Raw genomic sequence first — 21,466 nt, forward strand, 5'->3', positions numbered from 1 at the left:
GATACACACACACACACACACACACACACACACACACACACACACAGAGAGAGAGAGAGAGAGAGAGAGAACATGAAACAATGGGTGTTACCATACACACTGTAATGAGAGTGATCAGTTAAGTTGAGCTATTACCAGCTGGAGAGAAAAAAAAAAAAAAAAAAACTTTTTGTAGTGGTAATCAAAATGGCCCATTTCCAGCAGTTGACAAGGCGGTGTGAGGAACTGTAGGGGGGAAAAATAAACATGGGGAAATAGTTTTACTTTGTGTAACGACCCATCCACTCCCTGTCTTTATTCAAGCCTAATTTAATGGTGTCAAGTTTGCAAATTAATTCCAATTCAGCAGTCTCTCGTTGGAGTCTGTTTTTGAAGTTTTTTTGTTGTAATATTGCGACTTTTAGGTCTGTAATTGAGCAACCAGGCAGATTGAAGTGTTCTCCAACTGGTTTTTGAATGTTATAATTCTTGATGTCTGCTTTGTGTCCATTTATTCTTTTGCATAGAGACTGTCCGGTTTGGCCGATGTACATGGCAGAGGGGCATTGTTGGTACATGATGGCATATATCACATTGGTAGATGTGCAGGTGAACAAGCCTCTAACAGTGTGGCTGATGTGATTAGGTCCTATGATGGTATCCCCTGAATAGATATGTGGACAGAGTTGGCAACGGGCTTTGTTGCAAGGATAGGTTCCTGGGTTAGTGTTTTTGGTGTGTGGTTGCTGGTGAGTATTTGCTTTAGGTTTGGGGGCTGTCTGTAAGCAAGGACTGGCCTGTCTCCCAAGATCTGTGAGAGTGATGGATCGTCCTTCAGGATAGGTTATAGATCCTTGATGCTGCGCTGGAGAGGTTTTAGTTGGGGGCTGAAGGTGACTGCTAGTGGAGTTCTGTTACTTTCTTTGTTGGGCCTGTCCTGTAGTAGGTGACTTCTGGGCACTCTTCTGGCTCTGTCAATCTGTTTCTTCACTTCACCAGGTAGGTATTGTAGTTGTAAGAATGTTGATAGACAAACATCTACAAGATCTCTATCAAGCGTTCTTACGACTACAATACCCTAAACCTCTCCAGCAAATCATCAAGGATGAAGTGGGTTTTAGCCCATGAAAGCTTATGCTCAAATAAATTTGTTAGTCTCTAAGAAAAAAGAAGAACAGGAGTACTTGTGGCACCTTAGAGACTAACAAATTTATTAGAGCATAAGCTTTCGTGGACTACAGCCCACTTCATCGGATGCATAGTCTCTTAGTCTCTAAGGTGCCACAAGTACTCCTGTTCTTAAAGCAGAGATGGAGTCTACCCATCAGACCACTGAATTAATTAGGCATTCCCGGACATGAAGGACAAATCTGCCATTGATGCTAGTAAATGAGGAATCTAAGCTAAGATAACAGGTATAATCCCCCCCCCCCCCCGAATTGCTGAAGATAAGCCCATCATTTGCTGCAACAACAAATTGTACTTACTGTAGTTTGCACAATTTATGACTAATCCAGTTTAAAAGAAGACAGTTATAGCCTGGCAGAAATGGGGGGGAGGGGGATTGGTCGTCTATGCTTTCTGCTACCACCGTGGTCACACTTCCCGTTAGCCTGCACACTACAGATTTAAGCACTCTGTAACTACAGTGGCCCCTTTAGGCCATTGATGAATTTGAACCTTGAGGATGCAATAAATAAAAAAAGGTATACCAGAACCTAGGTAGATAAATTTTACAACTTTAAAATGTTGGCCAGAAAGATAATGCCACTGTAATGCAATGCTTGGGCATGCTTTGGGAATGGATTGCCATTTAGAAAGTTAAATTACTGTGGTTTACAAGTACAACACTGCCAGATAGCTGCTCTGAAGTTTGAGTGAGTCATTCGCTAAACAAAAAAATACCCAAATTGTATTTTCTTTTTGTTGCCAAGAGCAAGTGTCTCAGATTCAAAGCAACTGTGCCTGTCCTTCCCCCTCACGAATCCCTCGAGGGCACCCACTTAACAGTTTCCAGCTCCCAGCAGTCACGTCCCTTGGACAGAGACCCGCATCTCACTCCCTTCGGAGTGGGGGTTTTAAGTTCTGCACAGTTCAATGAGTTTACACGGTGATATCCAGAGCAAGTCCAACTGCCTAAACAAGCCAGTGCCTGCATTTTGCTTTCTATTCAAAGGCTGTGACTAGTGTATTTCCTGCAGTTATAAAAGTCACCACACAGCTCCTTCTAAGCAAGCACATTTATTCCTAAGGTAAAATCATTACAGAGAAATATATTGAAACAATAAAAGAACCTACACACATGGTAAAACGCTTACCAGAGGACTCCCCCAGCTGTAACAGTGCTCTAGTGGATTTTAGTCCTTCAGAACCCATACTGGGTTTTCTCTGTGATTATAGTTTATCTGTCTTAGATCCAGAACCAGAACAAAGGTTGGGAAAATCAGCCATTTCTTTATACAGCTCAGGCCTTTGATCTTGGCCTTCCATAACAGGTAATCAGCAGACAAAGGCCCTCTCTCCTCAGGCTTAGCTTCAAAAGACTGTTTCTTTGCATAACTGAAGCTGGATAATTTGCATGAGGGGCGAGCCGTAGGGATTCCGCGGGAAATCCATTAACGCTTATTGTCCCAAAAGTCCATTCTTGGATGGCACATTTTCAGTGTAGTCTTTTGAATTTCCAGGTCTGACCTCTGTCATATGGTGGAGGGATAACTCAGTGGTTTGAGCATTGACCTGCTAAACCCAGGATTGTGAGTTCAGTTCTTGAGGGGGCTATTTAGGGATCTGGGGCAAAAATCTGTCTAGGGATTGGTCTTGCTTTGAGCAGGGGGTTGGACTAGATGATCTCCTGAGGTCCCTTCCAACCCTGATATTCTATGATGGTTAAACATCTGCCCCCTTAGAGAGGTTACAAGCAATTGCAGCCCATAATAATAGAATACAGTAAGGTCTTTCAAGGCCAGGAAATTGCCTTATCTGTCACAGCCTGGATTCCATTGCATATTAATTTTCCTTGGGTAATGGGTGTGACAGGTTCCCCCTCCTCTGGGGTGCCACCTGGAACTGGGGAACCACTGAGCCTGCCTGACCCACCAGCCTGGGCTCCCTTTAATGGTACTGCTTTGACAAGCTGCAGACCTGCTCCCAGTCTGACACTTCCACCAGCACACATACAGGTAGGGACAAACCCAGCTGTTGTGACATGCAAACAGGCTTTCTGACTAGCCCCTGCATGGGAAGGCTTCAGCGAAGGAATTGTCCAGTACTCAAGTGCACGCCCCCCTCTAGAGTGTAGACCCAAAATTGTACGGTCTTGCACTGCACAGAGAATTGTACAGCGTAAGCTCATAAAATTCACCCTCTCCCTAAATGTGGAGAGAGAGATGCAACAGCTTTTTGCCTCACAGTTATGAATTCCACAGTTATGGGTTTAGACAAAAGTTTATTAACTACAAAAGATAGATTTTAAGTGATTATAAGGGTTAGCAAACAGCTCAAGGAAGATTACTTTAGTAAATAAACATGCACTCTAAGCTTAAGATACTGGTTACAAGTAGCAAATTCTCACCCTAAATGTTGTTTTAGGCAGATTGCAGAGATTCTTGAAGGCCAGCTGCACTGGCTTGCAGATTAAAAACTTCAGATATTTCATTCACAGGCTAGACACCCTTCCAGCCCAGGCTCAGTCCTTCACCTCCCCCCCCCCCCGGTCTTTGTTTCTTAAATGTTTCAAGCAGTTATCCTGGGCGGGGATTCAGTGAAGAATGAACCACGATTATGCCACTCCCCTGCCTTAAATAGGTTTTACATATGGTGGGAACTCTGTTTCCAAACTTAGTTCCCATGCCAGTCAGTGGAAAAACACTGGCATTTCAAGATGGATTCCAGTACCAGGTGTCTTGATCACATGACCCTGCAGCCATAACTCAAAGGCTGGTTGTAACATCCTCAGGAAGACTTCCCAGGAAGGCGGGAGATTAGCATCTTCTAAGACCTATTGTTCTCCCTAATGGTCCATTGACTTGTTCCCAGCTAGCCATCTAGACTGATTGCATTCTGTTTAGTGGGCGTTCCCCATGTGTAAACACAATTTGTACTACAGATACCTAGTCAACATTCCTAACTTCAGATACAGAAATGATACATGCATATAAATAGGATAATCATATTCAATAAATCATAACCTTTCCAATGATCTCTCACATGACCTATCTGGCATAAAATATATTATGATTATATCACAATCATATCATATTACTATGAAAAATATGGGTAGCAGTGTCACAATGGGTCCCCTGGCTTAAGCTGGGATTGTCAGTGGGGGTCGAGTGTCGTAGGTTCTTTTAAAAATTCCAGCCTTAATGTTTATTGGCTTAGATCTGTCAAAGCTTTATAGACTCAAAGAACAGACATCATAGAGTTTGTACCTCTCAAAAGCTGGCATGATTGAAAGCCTTTATCCCCAGATGTTTACTAGGAAGTTAAAAAAACAAACAAACAAAGTCCGCAGAGTTCAGTTGCCGTTAGGAGACCCAGGGTCAGATTATCCAATACATTTTACTCTACCCCTCTTCAAATCTACTACAAATGTAAATTAGGAGCCTGAATTTCGGAGGTGCTAAGCCCTGGCTTCACTTACCATTGAAGCCAATGGAAGCTGCAGTTGATTAGTCCCCTAGGCTTACATTAAATGCAGCTCCCTTCCGTTTTCATGTTTAGTAGCTATTCCACAGCTATTTTCTGTATGAGGTGGAACTGAACAAGCTGGAGAAGTCTTTATTAATACTGCAAATGCCGATCAGCTTTGGCTCCATCAGCGGGTTCTTTAGCAGCAGTCATCTGCATTTACCCATTTTATGCACAGTCATGATTTGTAGAAGGATTCGACTCCACGAGGAACAGTAAATTGAACAGAGGGTTAATACAACAGTGAACCAGAGGTCAGGATTCCCTTGCATGCTTCTCATTGCCAGGAACAGGATGCACTGAACAGTGGAACCCCACGCATAATGAGGATAAGCTGATTTTAAGAATTTAATACTGAAGACATACATGGCCAAGGTTAAGCTCTTGTGTGCTTTTTCCAGGAGCAAGCCAGAGAGGCACTCATTAAAGTGCACCAATTCTTTCCTGATCCAAGAGCTTCTGGAAATCCATTCATCTCATTATTCCTTAGCAAGCTCAAGATTTCTAAATCCACTTCCATAAAGGTGTGAATCAGAAAGTGCTGTATGTAGCAGGGCAGATGGGTTTTAGCCATTGCAATGTACATGTTGAGTACATTATTCCATAAAGATCTGGAGAAAAGAAATAACCCACTTATCTTAAAGGGAACATGTTTTGAAGAGCCAATCTCAACTCTACCAAACCTATAATTATACCTGCCAGTCCATAAGGAACACTCGAGGCCTCGGGTAAGTGGGTCTGTAATTCCATTGACTTTAATGGAGCAGAATAGCATTTAGGGAAAGTATACATAGGGCAGGGTTGGCTTATATTTGGCTCATTCAATTACTGGTTTCAAATTAGCACAGGCAGGCAGCCACATTAATATAATTCTGAGGAACAATTACATTTTTTACAAGTTTAAATGCTTCCACTTCCTGCCAAAATTCTACATACCGCACCCAAATTCCAAAACCTTTCCCATTCCTCCCAAATATTTTAAAAGTTATCCCTTTAGTCCTCTCAACAAATGGCCTTATAGATCCACCTTAATTTAGACCAGTTATCACCCTACACAGATAAGGAATTGTGCAAGAAGTTTGGTTTATTTATTTTTTAACAGGTGGATCTGTTTTGCCAATAGCACAATGGGGCCCCAATCCTGACAAGCAGCTGTGGCCACTAGTGTATTATAAAGAGCACAAATAATGGGAGAACCAAGATGCGCCTGAACTTGAGCAAAGAGCGATCCCTGCTCTTAAGACAGATACGGCACCCATTGTACTCAGTCTAGGGTTCACCAGATCTTAACACAGTAGTTGCCATAGCTATGATGGTGAAAGTGATATAAATAAGTAATAAGGTAACAGCGCAGACCAGTCAGTCAATCAGATTGGATAGCCTCCATCTGCCAACTGCTAAACCTGATGCTTCAGAGGGAGGAGTGGGAAGAAAGACTCTTTAAAAAAAGGGTCAATTATGCAATGCTATATATAGGTAAAACTTCCTTCCTAACCCCCACCGCCATCAGCTAAAGAATAAGAATGATCTTTAGCAAGTCTTACTAGTCAGATCCAGTTCTTTAAAATTAAGTGGTGTTTTTAAAAGTTTAATTGCTATTGGCATTTCAAGCCTAGCACTTGGGTTGGCCATTTTGATTGAAAGGGATACGATTCTGGACACCAGCAGTATTATACTATAGAAGAGGCTACATATTAGCTACTATTCTGCTTTAAATATTGTCTTAGTCAGCAGAAGAAAAAATGTCAGTGTTCCATGTTTTTAAGTCAACTCTAAAATTTAAACAAGTCAACAACCAGCAAGCTACTATGAAATTAGGATGGATTTTAACACTCTTCTGCAATCCTGTACTAGATTCAGAACTGCCCATTGTAAATTAACTTCACACGAAAAAACACTTCCGTTGATTTATGGTGATCATTTCCAGGCAGCTACACTGACGAAATGTCTGCAGTTTTCATTCAAGCACATCATGCTGGGAAGGCATGATCTACTGACCCGGGGATGGGAAATTAAATCCCCCCGAAGTCTGAAATGAAGTAGTCAGACTGCATTTTACCTGCAGCACATGCAAAACAACCTAACCAGTTTAGAGTCAGTGAGGACTGGCAGGTTGATTTAAGAAGCGTACATATCTCCACGTTACACTTCAGTGGGAGTAGCAGAGAGCATGCCTGCACCAATTTACAACAATGTAAGTGATCCATTAGCTCTCAGTGTCCCTTTTATGAATATTCTTTCAACGCCTTTTGCACATCAAACAAGCAGGACAGCCTGACCTCATTAGCCTGCCCAGCTGTCTCGCACACTCCTCTAGTGCAGAGATTGAATCATTATAAACGAGAGAAAATGCACTAACCAGGGCTCGAAAACTCTGTTTTCTGCTAGCTAGAGGAGTCAAATCAGCTGGTCAAGTGACACACTGGAGAATGAAAAACTATGAGGAGTCCTTGTGGCACCTTAGAGACTAACAAATTTATTTGGGCACAAGCTTTCGAGGGCTAAAACCCACTTCATAGCTTATACCCAAATAAATGTGTTAGTCTCTAAGGTGCCACAAGGACGCCTCATAGTTTTGGCGGATACAGACTAACACAGCTACCACACTGGAGGAGGAAGTAGCTTACCAGTCAGCTCCAGGGAAAACAGCCATATGAGAAACTTAGAAATTCCAGCACTCTTCCTCTTCCCGGAAAGTGTGGGTGCTATCAGAATGACGTCCCTAGGCCCTGCTTGCAGGCTGCCTCTTTTGTCCCAGACACAGTTAAGCAGAGGCTGCCAAGTCTGAAGCCCCTTTGCCATACCTTGCTGGTAGAAGTGGGGAGGAGCAATCGCCCCTGTTACAGCTCTTCCACAGCCTTGTGACTTAGGCATGGGAAGTCTGCAGTACTTGGAGGTGCCCACAGCCTCTAGCTGCTCCATCAGCCACTCCTCTCTCTTCCTCAGTCTCCATTGCTCACAGCTGTGCCAAGCACCAACGGAGTGAAATTGCAGTAGGCTTGTCAGTTTGCGCTGGGGCTCTCCGGCTGTCGAGACTCAAGCTGACAACAGGCTCTCACATCTGCAAGGTGCTTTACAACTTTAAGGGCTAGAGAATGACTTTCTGTTTACCAGAAACAAATGTTGCAGAAACTAATGGTCTAGTGCCCTTGCCCCCACCCATCTCGGTTCACCAAGAAGAACTTCCCATATTCCAGCCAACAATTAATTCCTTTTAAACTCTAAAATCAGAAAGACGTTAAGCAAAGTAAAATCCCTCACCAGTTGAGCCAAATAATTAGTTACTTATCCCTTGCAAATGAATGACCCATAGACTGCAACTTTGTAGCCAAAGAATCCTGCAACCTGAGATCTTTTGCCTTGTCATGGCAGAATAGGTGCTGCCCTGTTTGGGAAATCCTAAATTCCTGAAGTGTGTTCCAATTGCCTAGTGGTTTGACTGACAAGGTGCATGAGGCAATATCTGTCAACAGAAGCTGGTCCAATAAAAGATATTAGCTGACCCGCCTTCTCTCTAAAATATCCTGGGACCATCACAGCTATAACACCCCTGCAGATAATGATCTGACTGTCAGATAAGCGCTACTGTTCAGTTGCGCACTGACAGTGTTTGTCAGTCTCTTCCCCAATCTCCACATCGGTGCTTAGCTGTTCTAATAGAATCCCAAAATGATCTAGAACAAGGTTTACAAAAATAGATGCCTACTTCTGGCCTGAATTCCAAGCATGCTGAATGCCCAGCAGCTCCCATTTACTTCAAGGAAGTTAACTATTCACACCTATTTTTTAAACTCATAGGTACCCGTCTGAATGGTCTCTAGGGCCAACAAGTCCTTAATGAAGGAAGGGACTGGTAGAAAGAGTGACTTGATGAAAGCACAGAGTCTTCTAAATTCAGGGGTAAAATAAAGCACATGTGGACCAAGAAAGTACCAAAATCCTCCCATACATAACGGCTCAGTGCTAATTATGTCAGCAGGTTTTAAAAATTTTAGAAGTGGAGCCTCAAGAGTGAGCAGTCCCGTTTAGTGCAACTGTTTTAACATTTCTAAACTATGAAAGTCCTTGGGCACATGCGAAAAACAACACTATGCTCAGACTGTAACATACACTTCAGCAACCAACAACAACAACAACAAAAGGCCCAGCATTATGGCCTTCCTGAGATTTCATGAGTTTCCCTGGTTTGCTTTCGAGTAATACTTAACATTTATGTAGCACTCTGATTAATCTTCACAGCAACCCAATGAAGCTCAGTAGGCATTGTCCCCATTTCACAAAAGGCTTGGGGGAGAACAGAAGAAAATGACTTTGTCAAGACTCCTTAAATCACAGAAGTAGGATTAGATTTCAGCAGTTCCTGCCTCACAATCCTGTGATAAATCCATTAGGGAGACATGGTGGGTGAGGTAATATCTTTCACTGGACCAAGTTCTCTCTAGGCAGGACAAACACAGGATGTAACAAAAAGCAAGTTGTGATGATACTACCCGAATCTGGCAATTAAGGTTTAGTAAAGTAAGGTAAGTCTATTTACTGTAACGAACGTAGTACCCCGGAACAGGCTCTGTCAACCAGATTCAAGAACACGTTCTGCAAGCCTATAGATTAATACAATGATTTGGTTACTAATGCTACATACACTTCAGCCTTATGGTGGAAGCTAGATAGAAAGCTGCTCTCCTTACCTGGACCTCTGTGGAGAAACTTATACTCTGATAAAAACTTAGTTCCTATGAGCATCTTGGACAATGCTCAAAATGAATTGAGCTGAAATGGTTAGTATGTGACCTGTCAGAGGACACTCACTAGAATCTTTAACTATAGCCACATCTCTGGTTTTCCAAGAACTCAATGCAGCTGCAGTAGGTTGGATAGTTAACCGATAGATTAGAATGGGAGACTTAAACCCAACAGAGAAGGCGGGAGGGATCAGTCTTAAACATATAATCTTAAGAGCCCAAGGAGTTGGATTGGACCCCAATTTTCTACTACTGTATCCTGAGACATTCTCTCGCCTGTTCATTTTTTTAAACTAGCAGTTCACATATCTCCATGCTACCGAATGGCACCTTTTACATTCTCCTTGTATAGCGTCAGGTAGAGACAAAATTTATTTCAAGGCAACAGTTGTCTGCTGACAAGGAGACAATCATAAGTAGTACACTTTCTCCAACGGGTGCACGTATATTACTGTAATTGCTTCCTCCCTGTTTTATTCTAATCTATACAGGTTCTGATATTGTGCTCATCACTGTAGCATTCAAGAACCTTCCAGTAGCTCATTAAACAATAAGACTGACATGTCACATTTATTCTTTCATCCTCTTCCCAGGAGGAGAAGCGTACGCAGTAGAATGTTTTGTTTTGTAATTTTTTTTAAATAATGGATGTAGCTATACTTATTTTAGAGAAGGCAAAGTCAATTGCACTTGGAGCGGAAGGTGATGAGGTTTGTGAAAGTTCTTAGTTCCTTTGGGAGTTCCCTGTGTTTGCAATTGACGCTGCTATAGGAATTCAGACCAAATGTAATGATTAAGCCAAATGTTTGTCTTAAGCTACATAAAAAAATAAATAAAAAATAAATAAATTAAGCCATACATTGAAATTAAGCCATTTATTTCACAATATTTCTTTTCTTAAATCATGCAAACTGATGAGATATGGCACTTGTATAAAATCAAAAGCAGAGGTCACTTCAGTTGACAGAATTTCATACCTAGGGCTTTATTTATCTCACGTTAGCAACACAAGACTTTGCTTTAATATTGCTCAACATTCCTGTGGAAATGCATGCTGTACTTGTGAAGCACACATCCAAGCATTGAAAACAGAGCTAAGTTGGACTTATCCTACCTTGCCTAAAAGAATTACTTGCACATTTCCAGACATCAGGAACTAGCAAACGTTCTTACCTGTGCATTTTACAGGATGCAGCTTTTCATTCAGGTTAGAGCCATCTGGGTCTCTGGTTTTAAGATGCCAGGTAACTCCCTGCTCACTAAGCTGGTATAAAGGATATACTAACATATACATTCAGACAGGAGAACAGTAAACAAATACACACACACACTTTTTGCCCCTCATGATAGCTGGGCTGTGACATCAAAAGTGTATTTACAAAATGAAGCCATCACACTGCTCACATTCCACACTGAATATAGTCAGAAATCAATATGCAAGTTCTACTGATGTTGTGATGCCAAAGTTACTGTAACAGTCTTAATTAAAAAAATATCAAACTATTTTGACGATCTTGGTAATTGGCATCTAAGCAAACTCAACCATAGCTGTGTAAAAGCAAACATCTCTTCCTACTCCTCAAACTTTATATGCTCAGCCCACCCTCAGATAGCTGGGCACAAATTGGGGTGAATTCTATGGTCAACTCTGTTGCTGCAAATGCAGTCCGGCTCTACAGAAGGGGTCACCCCATATACTCTCTTGTTCAGAGCAAGCCCAAAAACGGATCATCTGTTTTCAGAAGCTGTAACTATTGACACAGGACAAGAAAGCAGAATTTTTGTTACTTCAGGCTTCTAACACATCATCTCTGGGCATACCACCATTTTGTAGTTTGGAAGGACACACTGAACACATCATGCCATCATGTGCCAGCAATGCCCCTCTGCCATGTACACTGGCCAAACCGGACAGTCTCTACGCAAAAGAATTAATGGACACAAATCTGACATCAGGAATCATAATACTCAAAAGCCAGTGGGAGAACACTTAAACCTGTCTGGTCATTCAATGACAGACCTGCGGGTGGTTATTTTACAACAGAAAAACTTCAAAAACAGACTCCAAGGAGAGACTGCTGAGCTGGAATTGATATGCAAACTAGATACAATCAATTTAGGATTGAATAAGGACTGGAGATGGCTGAGCCATTACAAACATTGAATCTATCTCCCCTTGTAGGTATTCTCACACTTCTTATCAAACTGTCTGTACTGGGCTATCTTGATTATCACTTCAAAAGTTTTTTTTTCCTCTCACTTAATTGGCCTCTCAGAGTTGGTAAGACAACTCCCACCCGTTCATGCTCTCTGAATGTGTGTTTATATATCTCCTCAATATATGTTCCATTCTATATGCATCCGAAGAAGTGGGCTGTAGCCCACGAAAGCTTATGCGCTAATAAATTTGTTAGTCTCTAAGGTGCCACAAGTACTCCTGTTCTTTTTGCGGATACAGACTAACACGGCTGCTACTCTGAACACATTAAGTTAATTTCAAACCAAAGTGACTATCCTGAGTCTACATATCACTTTGTCACTTATCTTCAGCACCAAATCGTCATAGAATCATAGAATATCAGGGTTGGAAGGGACCTCAGGAGGTCATCTAGTCCAACCCCCTGCTCAAAGCAGGACCAACACCAACTAAATCATCCCAGCCAGGGCTTTGTTAAGCCTGACCTTAAAAACCTCTAAGGAAGGAGATTCCACCACCTCCCTAGGTAACCCATTCCAGTGCTTCACCACCCTCCTAGTGAAAAAGTTTTTCTTAATAGCCAACCTAAACCTCCCCCACTGCAATTTGAGACCATTGCTCCTTGTTCTATCATCTGGTACCACTGAGAACAGTCTAGATCCATCCTCTTTGGAACCCCCTTTCAGGTAGTTGAAAGCAGCTATCAAATCCCCCCTCATTCTTCTCTTCTGCAGACTAAACAATCCCAGTTCACTCAGCCTCTCCTCATAAATCATAAGTTTCAGAGTAACAGCCGTGTTAGTCTGTATCCGCAAAAAGAAGAACAGGAGTACTTGTGGCACCTTAGAGACTAACAAATTTATTAGAGCATAAGCTTTCGTGGACTACAGCCCACGAAAGCTTATGCTCTGCATCCGAAGAAGTGGGCTGTAGTCCACGAAAGCTTATGCTCTAATAAATTTGTTAGTCTCTAAGGTGCCACAAGTACTCCTGTTCTTCTTTTTGCTCATAAATCATGTGCTCCAGCCCCCACATCATTTTTGTTGCCCCCCGCTGGACTCTTTCCAATTTTTCCACATCCTTCTTGTTGTGTGGGTCCCAAAACAGGACACAGTACTCCAGATGAGGCCTCACCAATGTCGAATTGAGGGGAATGATCATGTCCCTATTTATACAGCCCAAAATGCCATCAGCCTTCTTGGCAACTTTCATGACTTGATCCAAAACTCACTGCTGTTTACCTTGTGCTTTTAAGAAGGGGGTGGAAGGCCTCCCAAAATCCCATTCTGTCAGGTGCGATGACCAGGGTTGTATAGGAAGCACATGAGCGGAGGTTTATGTATTGCTTTCTCGACCACCAAGGCCACCCCCTGCACTTTAGAACCCTCACTGCTGGGAATGCGTTCAGAAGCAAAATCCATTGAACATGACTAGGCTTAGCCCCCTTCCCCCCAAGGAACTGGCCCCTTAGGTTGGGATTAACCTAGGAAAAGCTCCAGTCTGTAAACGCCTGAAAAACAGACTGTACCTTCTTGTCTGTCCGTGCAGCACTGCCGCTGTATGGAATCACTCACTTCATACAATGTCTAAGCGTCTCTAACTCCTTGCTCCTGTGTCCATGGAAAACTGTCCCACGGTTACTGTTCTTTGAGTTACAGAACTCTTCACAAATCAGTTTCCATAATGTGTTGGCTTTTACATTTATGCTTGTGAGGCATTAAAAGTGTCAGCCATCTTATGTAGCCATAAATGCTGGGGTTGGTCCGAGGCCTTCTCCAGTTCTTTACTATACTGTCCCCTTCAGCATGGTAGGATTACAAAAAAAAGAACTAGATAAATTCATGGAAGATAGTCTATCAATGGCTATTATTGGGCAGGGATGGTGTCCCCAGGGAATGGATCACTTGATGATTCCCGGTTCTGTTCATTCCCTCTGGGGCACCTGGCATTGGCCACTGTTGGAAGACAGGACACTGGGCTGGATGGACCGTTGGTCTGACCCAGTATGGCTGTTCTTATGGTGCCTTCTCACTCCTAGTCTTCCCCCCCTTCTGTTAATTCAACTGCACTTTTGTCATCTTTCAAAGCCCTGCCACTTCCCTCCTGCATTTTGATGATTCCTATTGTATTACATCAGCTCCAAAGTCTTTTTTTACCCTTTCCAGCTAAAGTAAAACAAGATAAATAAGGTCCAAAGTCATTCTTCTTAAAAGGACTGACTGGATCGAACCCCACCACCCCCATGTTCCTCTTGATCCTGTCTCCCAAGTAATTTTCCTTCAGTACCCTTCAGAATTTTAGACACTATCTCCACTTGCAATCTCCTCCTCCCAGTAGAAGCCTATTTCCTATATTCTGCAAAACATTAAAATTGCCAGCTCACCGCCCTTCCTTGTTTCCCAGGCCAATTCCCCTAGCTTCCGAATAAATACAGCCTCTGTACATCAGATGTGGTTTTGCATCTTTTTTTTATGCACACTAAATATTTTGCAAACAAAACAGCTAAAATTAAATCAGGTATTGAGAGTAACATTCAGACTCTCACACCGTTAGGAAGCTCCCATCTGTCACCACTCCTGACCATGTTCTTCATCAGAGCGCTGACAAAAGAATGCTTTGAAAAAGGGAGTTGCCTACCACGACTGTGCCCAAAAGTCACTGCATGAGACAAGGGTGGCCAGCTACTAACAGCATGTTGCAACTAATAAGATGCATTGCCACAGAACTATAAATCTGCTTGAATCACAGCATGAGTTCACTCATTCCTTGCTCAGTGGCACAAAATTTGGAGTTACATCCCCGACTGAGGAAAGTTATCATCTGCTTTGGGTAAAAGACCTGAGAAATTCTAGCCTGAGAAAGTGCCTGGTAAAGTTTCCAAGTCCTACAGGTGGGTCCCTGGATGGGTTCGGAGGGTGGGGGAGAGGTGGCAGGAAAGCACGAGCCTGACAGGATAAGTTAGAAAAGGGAAGTACAAGAATTGGGGGAGGGGAGGGTGAGAGAAAGGAAAAGAAATTTTAACAGAAGTGGTGGAACGTAGGTGTAGGGGAGAGGAAAAGGAAAGAGACAGAAACTGAAGACAACACAGGGGGAAAAATAGACCAGGGCCTATTACAGGAAAAGGAAGCAAGAAAAGGAGGGAAATAACAAAAGCAAGAGAGATGCATTGAACAGTTACAGTGGAACAGTGGTCAGGGAATCACTGGATGAATTTCACTGCTATTCTGAATAATTTACTCAAACCCTTTTCTATGGCTATTGGATCAGCTCTGTACAGTTGGCCAAATACTGTTCGGGCAATGTATTATTTTACAAGTACCTACAAGATGCAAATAATATATTGAACTCATTTTTTCTTTCCTTCTTCTTGGAGCCTGCCTGGAACCGGGGCGCCCCACACAGGGAGGGCTCCAGGTGCCCCCAAGGTCAGGGCACAGCTTCCCCCGGGAGGCGCCAGGCAGGGTGAATGGCCCCCCGCCGCTGGGACGGAGTCGGCTCCCTCCCCCGGGCATGGGGAGCGAAGTCCGCGGGGGAAGTTACCGGGCTCTGGGGAGCGTGTCCCGCCCAGGCCCCTACAAAACTATAAATCATTTGAGAATGTAAAATGACTCAAGCAATGGGGCTTCCATCACATCCCTTGGGAGACTGTTGAACCATCTACTTGACCCCTCTAATTCATCTAATAGTAAATTAACCCTGTACATACCAGCTGGTCCTGTGTGCTCCTGTAATTTGTTCAAATGACCACTTGCATCAACTATTCATAACATGCATTTTCCAATTCTCTATCCCCCCCGTGCATGATCTACTCATAACAAATGCCTTTGTCTCTAATATATCTAGGGGAAAGGGAATGGGAAATACATGATAAGAGGAAAGAGATGAAAAAAGGTTAATGTCTGACTTTAAGACAATTCAATTCTATACCGAAAGGACATAAGAGGCAAAGACTGAAGGCTTTTGAATCTAAGTGATGGCAAGGCAGGTTCAAGTGTAGAGAGACGGTACGCTGGAACACATTTACTTTTAAAGCAAATGGAAGGAATGGCTTGTCTCTTCTCTAGATACTGTAACAGACAGAATTTGTCACTGCTACAGCTGAAGATAAGATTGTTTTGAAAAAAACTGGACTAGAATGTACAATATTCTAACCAAACTGCATAGTAAAGTCTTTTAGGATGTTGTCACGCATGACTCGCACACTCCTGCCAAAAGAACTGTTAGAACGAAATAAGCTTGCTTTTATTTCTACTACCAATTGTATTAGCATTACTGTCATCTTAAAACATTCACCTGTGTTATTAATACCATCTTACATTATTAGAAGTTTTGTGTTATTACTTATTCTCTGTTTGCTTTTTGCATCCCTTGGGTAATAAAGTCAGCTTCACTAACAGGTTGTTAGTACAGCAATGTTTGGGTTTCAGGGGGTGTGACAAAGTGGGAATGTTCATAATGTTTTCTCTGAATACTGTTTGGGTGCCTCCGTTTCCCCTATGCATTTCTTAAGTATCTAGATGGTAGGATAAGGGCGTGTGATTGTTGCACAGCCTGGGAGGGCCAGTGTGATGCTGTCTGCACAGAGAATGGCCGACACCCTGTCTCCTGGGCCCCTCCCCTGCAAAGGTGCCAACTGAAGGTGTTGGAGAACAAAGATCAGGTGACCTCCTGGCCCAGGAAAGAGACAAAGGCCAGAGGAGGGGCTGGAGAGTTTCAGTTTGGAGTTGGCTGGGGAAATGGAGGAGGGCCCAGACCCTGAGTCTGGCCTCCCTGCCCCCAAGATGGACCTGACTTAGGGGTCCTGTTTCTGTACCTACAAGCTCTGTTTTGGACTGTGTTCCTGTCATCTAATAAACCTTCTGTTTTACTGGCTGGCTGAGAGTCACGTCTGACTGTGGAGGTGGGGTGCAGGGCCCTCTGGCTTCCCCAGGAGCCCCGCCTGTGCAGACTCGCTGTGGGAAGTGCACGGTGTGAGAAGGGGATGCTGAATGCTCCGAGGTCAGACCCAGGAAGGTCAAAGCTGTGTAAGCTTCTTGCCCTGGAGACAGTCTGCTCAGAGAGAGGAGGCTCCCCCCGAGTCCTGACTGGCTTCGTATGGAATAGTTCCAGAGCATTGCCCGGTGACTCCATTACAGGGGGTTACTAAATAGGTTTTAAAAAACAGCTACTTTAATTAGATTTTTTTTTAATTGTAGAAACATTTCTAGCAGTTCTTATAAAAACCTGTTAGCTGGTTTGCTTCTAATAAAGACCTGGGATAACATTTTTAAAAGCCCCTAAGCGTCTTAAGAGCCCAAACCCTATAGACCTTCATAAAACATATGTGCCTAATTCACTTCTGAAAATTAGACTTAGGCTCCTTACCCCAGTACATAATTGGGTTTCTTTCTATTACAATACACCAAGTGGCAGAAGTCCTTTTGTTTCGTTCTCCCACAATATGTCTGTGTGCAAGTTCCCTTAAGCAAAGCCACAGACTGAATCAAATTGGCCTTGGACAAGTGGAGATTTCTGCTGACTACCTCAGTTCCACTTTTTCCTTCTAGCCCCTACTGCTGCAGAAGTTCACAAGCACATTCACAGTCAGTCACGTGCTTAAGCATATGCAGAACAAGGTCCCTTGAGAGAAAGCCAGAGGCCCAACTCTCCACTGCCTTGCACTGTGTGTTATCATTTAGATCAGTGCCAAATGGGCACTGAACACAACTGATCAGGAAGTGTTCACATTCCCTTTGCACTGGTGTGAGGAAATACACAAAGCACAAGACAATGGAGAAGGAAGGTCACCATTTAATTTTCTAACAATAAATATAAACTAAGAATGATTCTTCATTCTGACACGCTTTGGAAAGGTACTAGCACACAGACACGCTGGAATGCTGAAATATGACCCGACGTGCAGAATAACCATAAGCCCCATATAATTTATTGATATACCCGGTTAGACGACAGGCCATCAGCTAGTAAGATAGAATGAACCATTATGAAGTTATAGCTCACTATACTAACAACAGATGGTACTAAGATTGCTTTAGTTGACATGTTCAGTTGCTCAAAAAACAGGTTTTTCACAAGAGTTGTAAAGCCAGTTTCCATCTCTCTATTTTAGGAGACTAGTTTTCTATTTATACTGTATTTAAATTGAGTATTTTAAACTTCTTGGATTTTCAGCTGCTCCTTCTTTGTCTTTGGGCATGAGTGGGGCTAACTTTAAACTGGACTTTATTTGCTCCCAGGTGGTTGTTATTAATTTTTAACAAGAGAAAGTTAGAAGGCAATATTAGGGCTATGAAAGTTGCAGTTACACATGTGAAAAGAATCTCTGTAAAGAGCAGATCTGCTAGCGTACGTCATAAGACTCAGGGCAAGTCTATACTGCCCTGCAGTTTGGACCACTGGGGTGTGAATAACAGTGCACACCAAAGAGCTACGCTGTACCTCCCTTGTGTGGACACCATGGACAAGAACTAAAAAGTTCCTATTTCTCATTAATGTCATCTTGTTTGAAGAGGGTTAATGTGAATTAAGGACTTTTTGGCTTGTGCCTGCAGCATTCACACAGGGAACTTTTAGCAGAGTACTTTGGTGCACACTGCTATTCACTCCCCGGTAGTCCAAACAACGGGGCAGTGCAGATATGCCCTGACTTCCACTATTCATGAGTGAGACAATCAACATGATTCACAGAAGCCTACACCAGTGCCAGTGGGTAGGGTCTGGATCAGACTAGGAAAAGCCAAGTAGCGTAGCTAGGAAGCTTTCAGACTCCTGGCTCCAAACTGGTCCCAAATGTCTCTCTTCCCTTTTAATACAAAAAAGATGTTTTACCCAGCAACTTTTCTACTATCCCTCATCTCAGTAAACTCCAACCTCCCCCCGCCCACCCCCAACCCCTGCCCACCTACAGAAGGGGTGTATGTTCACTATAAATCAATTACACGGTTTAATCCCTCCTCAGTATTTTTGCTGGAAGTTCTGTCCTCAGCTCTGAAACCTGGCTAGCTGGTAGGCAAATTTTCTTCTTTGATTAACCACTCCACTATAACCAGGTGAATTAAAACACACTAGAGATGCTGAAAACACCAGCTTGGGAAATATTAGATATAAATCTATTCTTAGGCACACAATCTTCTCATATGAGATAGCAATGCCAACTTGTTCAAGTTAAGGAACCACTCCAATCTTTTCCCCATAATACTTGCAAGGGTAGCATACAGAAAGTACCCCCGAGGATCACCTCAGTAGTTAATGAGCATCTAGAATTCCCCAATATTCTGCATCATTTCAAACTGGCAAGTTTTCTCTCTAGCCTAATTCAACTGTGCTCATCACATGCCTACAAAGAGTACTAATAAAACTGCACGGAATTATAAACTACCCAAGCAATGATTGGATAATGAATTACATACAGCTCAGGGGCGGGGGAGCAACTTTATTGACAGGACAGTCGTCTAGGTTGAATTATACATGCCCAAGTCATCTTTGTAGTTCTCCATCATATCCGCGGTGAAATAATCCTTTCATACCCTCTTGACACCCAGATACTATAGCAATTATTACCCTAGCCCTTAGGTATTATTGTTTGTATTGCACTAACACCTAGAAACGCAAAACAGGATAGCGGCCCCACCGTGTTATGTACTGTAACAAACAGTCCTTGCCCCCAAACAGCTTACAGACAAGATAAATGGTGGGAGAAAAAACGTCCTATCTCCATTTACAGGTGGGGAATGGAGGCAGCACAGAGAGATTATGGGATTTGCCTGAGGTCACACAGGGAGTCGGTGGCAGAACAGGCAACTGAATCCAGATTCCAGAGTCCCTGCTGAATCCCTCAAACAGAAGGCTACCCTTTCTCATACGGCAGAGGTACCTGAAAAGGATACCTACAGTGAAACCCACTGATCGCGAGAACTCCCATTAATAAGGCATTCAAGTCCTGCTGTTTCCAACGGGCAAACCGCAACACCGATTATAGCAGGGGTGGCCAAACTGCAGCTTGCGAGCCACAAGTGTGTCTCAGGGAGCCCCTCATGTCCCCCCATTCTCCACCTACCAGACTGGGGTCCACGGGGACGGATGATTCATGGCTTCTGCCCTGCAGCAGGCTGATGGGGCACAGGGCTTCTGCCCAGTGGGGAAAGGGGTAAGGGGAGGCACCTGCTGGGCTCAGGGCTTCAGTCGGCACCTCCCTAGCCACACCACCCTGCCACAGGGCAGAAACCCCGAGCCCTGGCAGTTGCACCCGGCTCTCCAACTTCATATGGGGCTCGGCAGGTCGGTCAATTTGGCCACTCCGGGCTCATAGGGGGCTTGGAGGACAAGTTCTGGCTAACGAAATAAAGTGATCGCAGTGCAAATCATTTCTAGTCCAAGGAGCTGTTCGGCCCGCCCTGTTATGGAAGCTCTCGGTTCAAATCCGAGACAACCTGCGTAAGTGGCATCGCTGCCAGGAAAGTCTACAAGTGCCCTGCGGAACAGCCACTCGGAGGAACGCCGGGATCCCACCCAGCACCTTTGATGCAAAGCAGAAGCCCGCCGGGACAGCCCGGTGCGGCAGGGATCCTGCTCCCAGCCTCCGGGGCCAAGTGTTACAGCAGGAGAAAGAGAGCGAGTTACTCCGGGCGAAGGCGGAGGAACGAGTCCGTCCGGGAAGCGCGGACAAGAGGGAGCCGCGCAGGAGAAGCGCCGGGTTTCTCCAGGGGCAGGACGTGGGAATCCGGGGGCGGGCCGTGGCACAGCCCGTCCACGGGACACCAGGGCGCACCGGAGCGGGGGAGTCCCCTGGCTGGCGGGGCTGCGCCCGGGAGCGGGTCCAGCCCCCCTGCGATCCGAGCGCACCGGGCAGGGGAGGCGCCGCCACTGGGGAGCGCTCGGAGCCTGCCTGGAGCCGGGGCGCCCCGCGGAGGTTGGGCTCCAGGCGCCCCCAGGTCAGGGCACAGCTTCCCCCGGGAGGCGCCAGACTGGGACGGACTCGCTCCCTCCCCCGGGCACGGGGAGCGAAGTCCGCGAGGGAAGTTACCGGGCTCCGGGGAGCGCGTCCTGCCCGGGCCCCACTCACCTGCGCGCCCCAGGGGCCGCTCCATGCCCGACGGCCCTCCCCAAGCGCTGCTCCGCGCCGCCGCCTCCGCCTCCTCTCCATGGCAGGGCGGCAGCAGGAAGCGACCAGCAACCGGGCGGCTCCAGCAGCGCCCTCCCCGCGGCCGCTCCACGCCCCCTAGACGCCGCGCCCGGGTCCTAGAGCCTCCCGACACGGCCATGAGAGGCGTGTGCAGGCGGCCGGCCAAGCCCGGAACCGCCCTAGCCAGTAGGTGGGCTCGGGGCCGGCCCCCGGGATGTCCCCAGACTGAGATCCAGGTGGCCCTTGCTGGTGCCTACAGCCTCCCTAGCCAGGCCTGGGCTCTGAGTGCGGGAGCTGGGTTCTGATGTTCCCACAGCTGCTTCCCGTGGGACAGGGGTGTTACCTGACATCCCCATAGCACCTCTCCTTTCACTGGGAGTCTGGGACCCACTACTGAAGTGCCACCCCCTCTGGCAGGCCCACTGGCAGCAATTCCCAGCCCCAGGGCAGAACAGTCAGTGGGTCCCCACGCACCCACAAGCCACAGACACGGTCTGCCTGACATTTGGGCAGTGCTGCTGGGCCCGCTCTTCGAGCATGGCCCGGGCTTCTGCATGCCCACCCGGTAGGGTTGCCAACTGTCTAATTGCTCAAAGCCAAAGACATGTGCCCCACCCCTGAGGCCATGCCCCTGTCCCTCCCATTCTCTGAGGCCCCACCCCTGCTCACTCCATGCCCCCTCCGTGGGGCAGGGAGCTTGGGTGTGGACTCTAGGCTGGGGAAGGGGGCTGGGGTGCA

At 45.1% G+C, this 21,466-nt stretch overlaps 1 protein-coding gene across 1 annotated transcript in view; it reads right to left on the bottom strand.

Moving 5' to 3' along the window:
- Window positions 1-20,773, bottom strand: part of TMEM51 (transmembrane protein 51) — a 38,318-nt gene extending 17,545 nt beyond the window's left edge. Inside the window, exon 1 of the mRNA XM_054009454.1 lies at window positions 20,669-20,773. The gene's annotated coding sequence lies outside the window, so the exon portion shown is untranslated. The remainder of the gene's footprint in view (window positions 1-20,668) is intronic.
- Between the last annotated feature and the right edge of the window lie 693 nt (window positions 20,774-21,466).

The sequence above is a fragment of the Malaclemys terrapin genome, chromosome 19 (assembly GCF_027887155.1).
Source record: "Malaclemys terrapin pileata isolate rMalTer1 chromosome 19, rMalTer1.hap1, whole genome shotgun sequence".
Lineage (NCBI taxonomy): Eukaryota > Metazoa > Chordata > Testudines > Emydidae > Malaclemys > Malaclemys terrapin.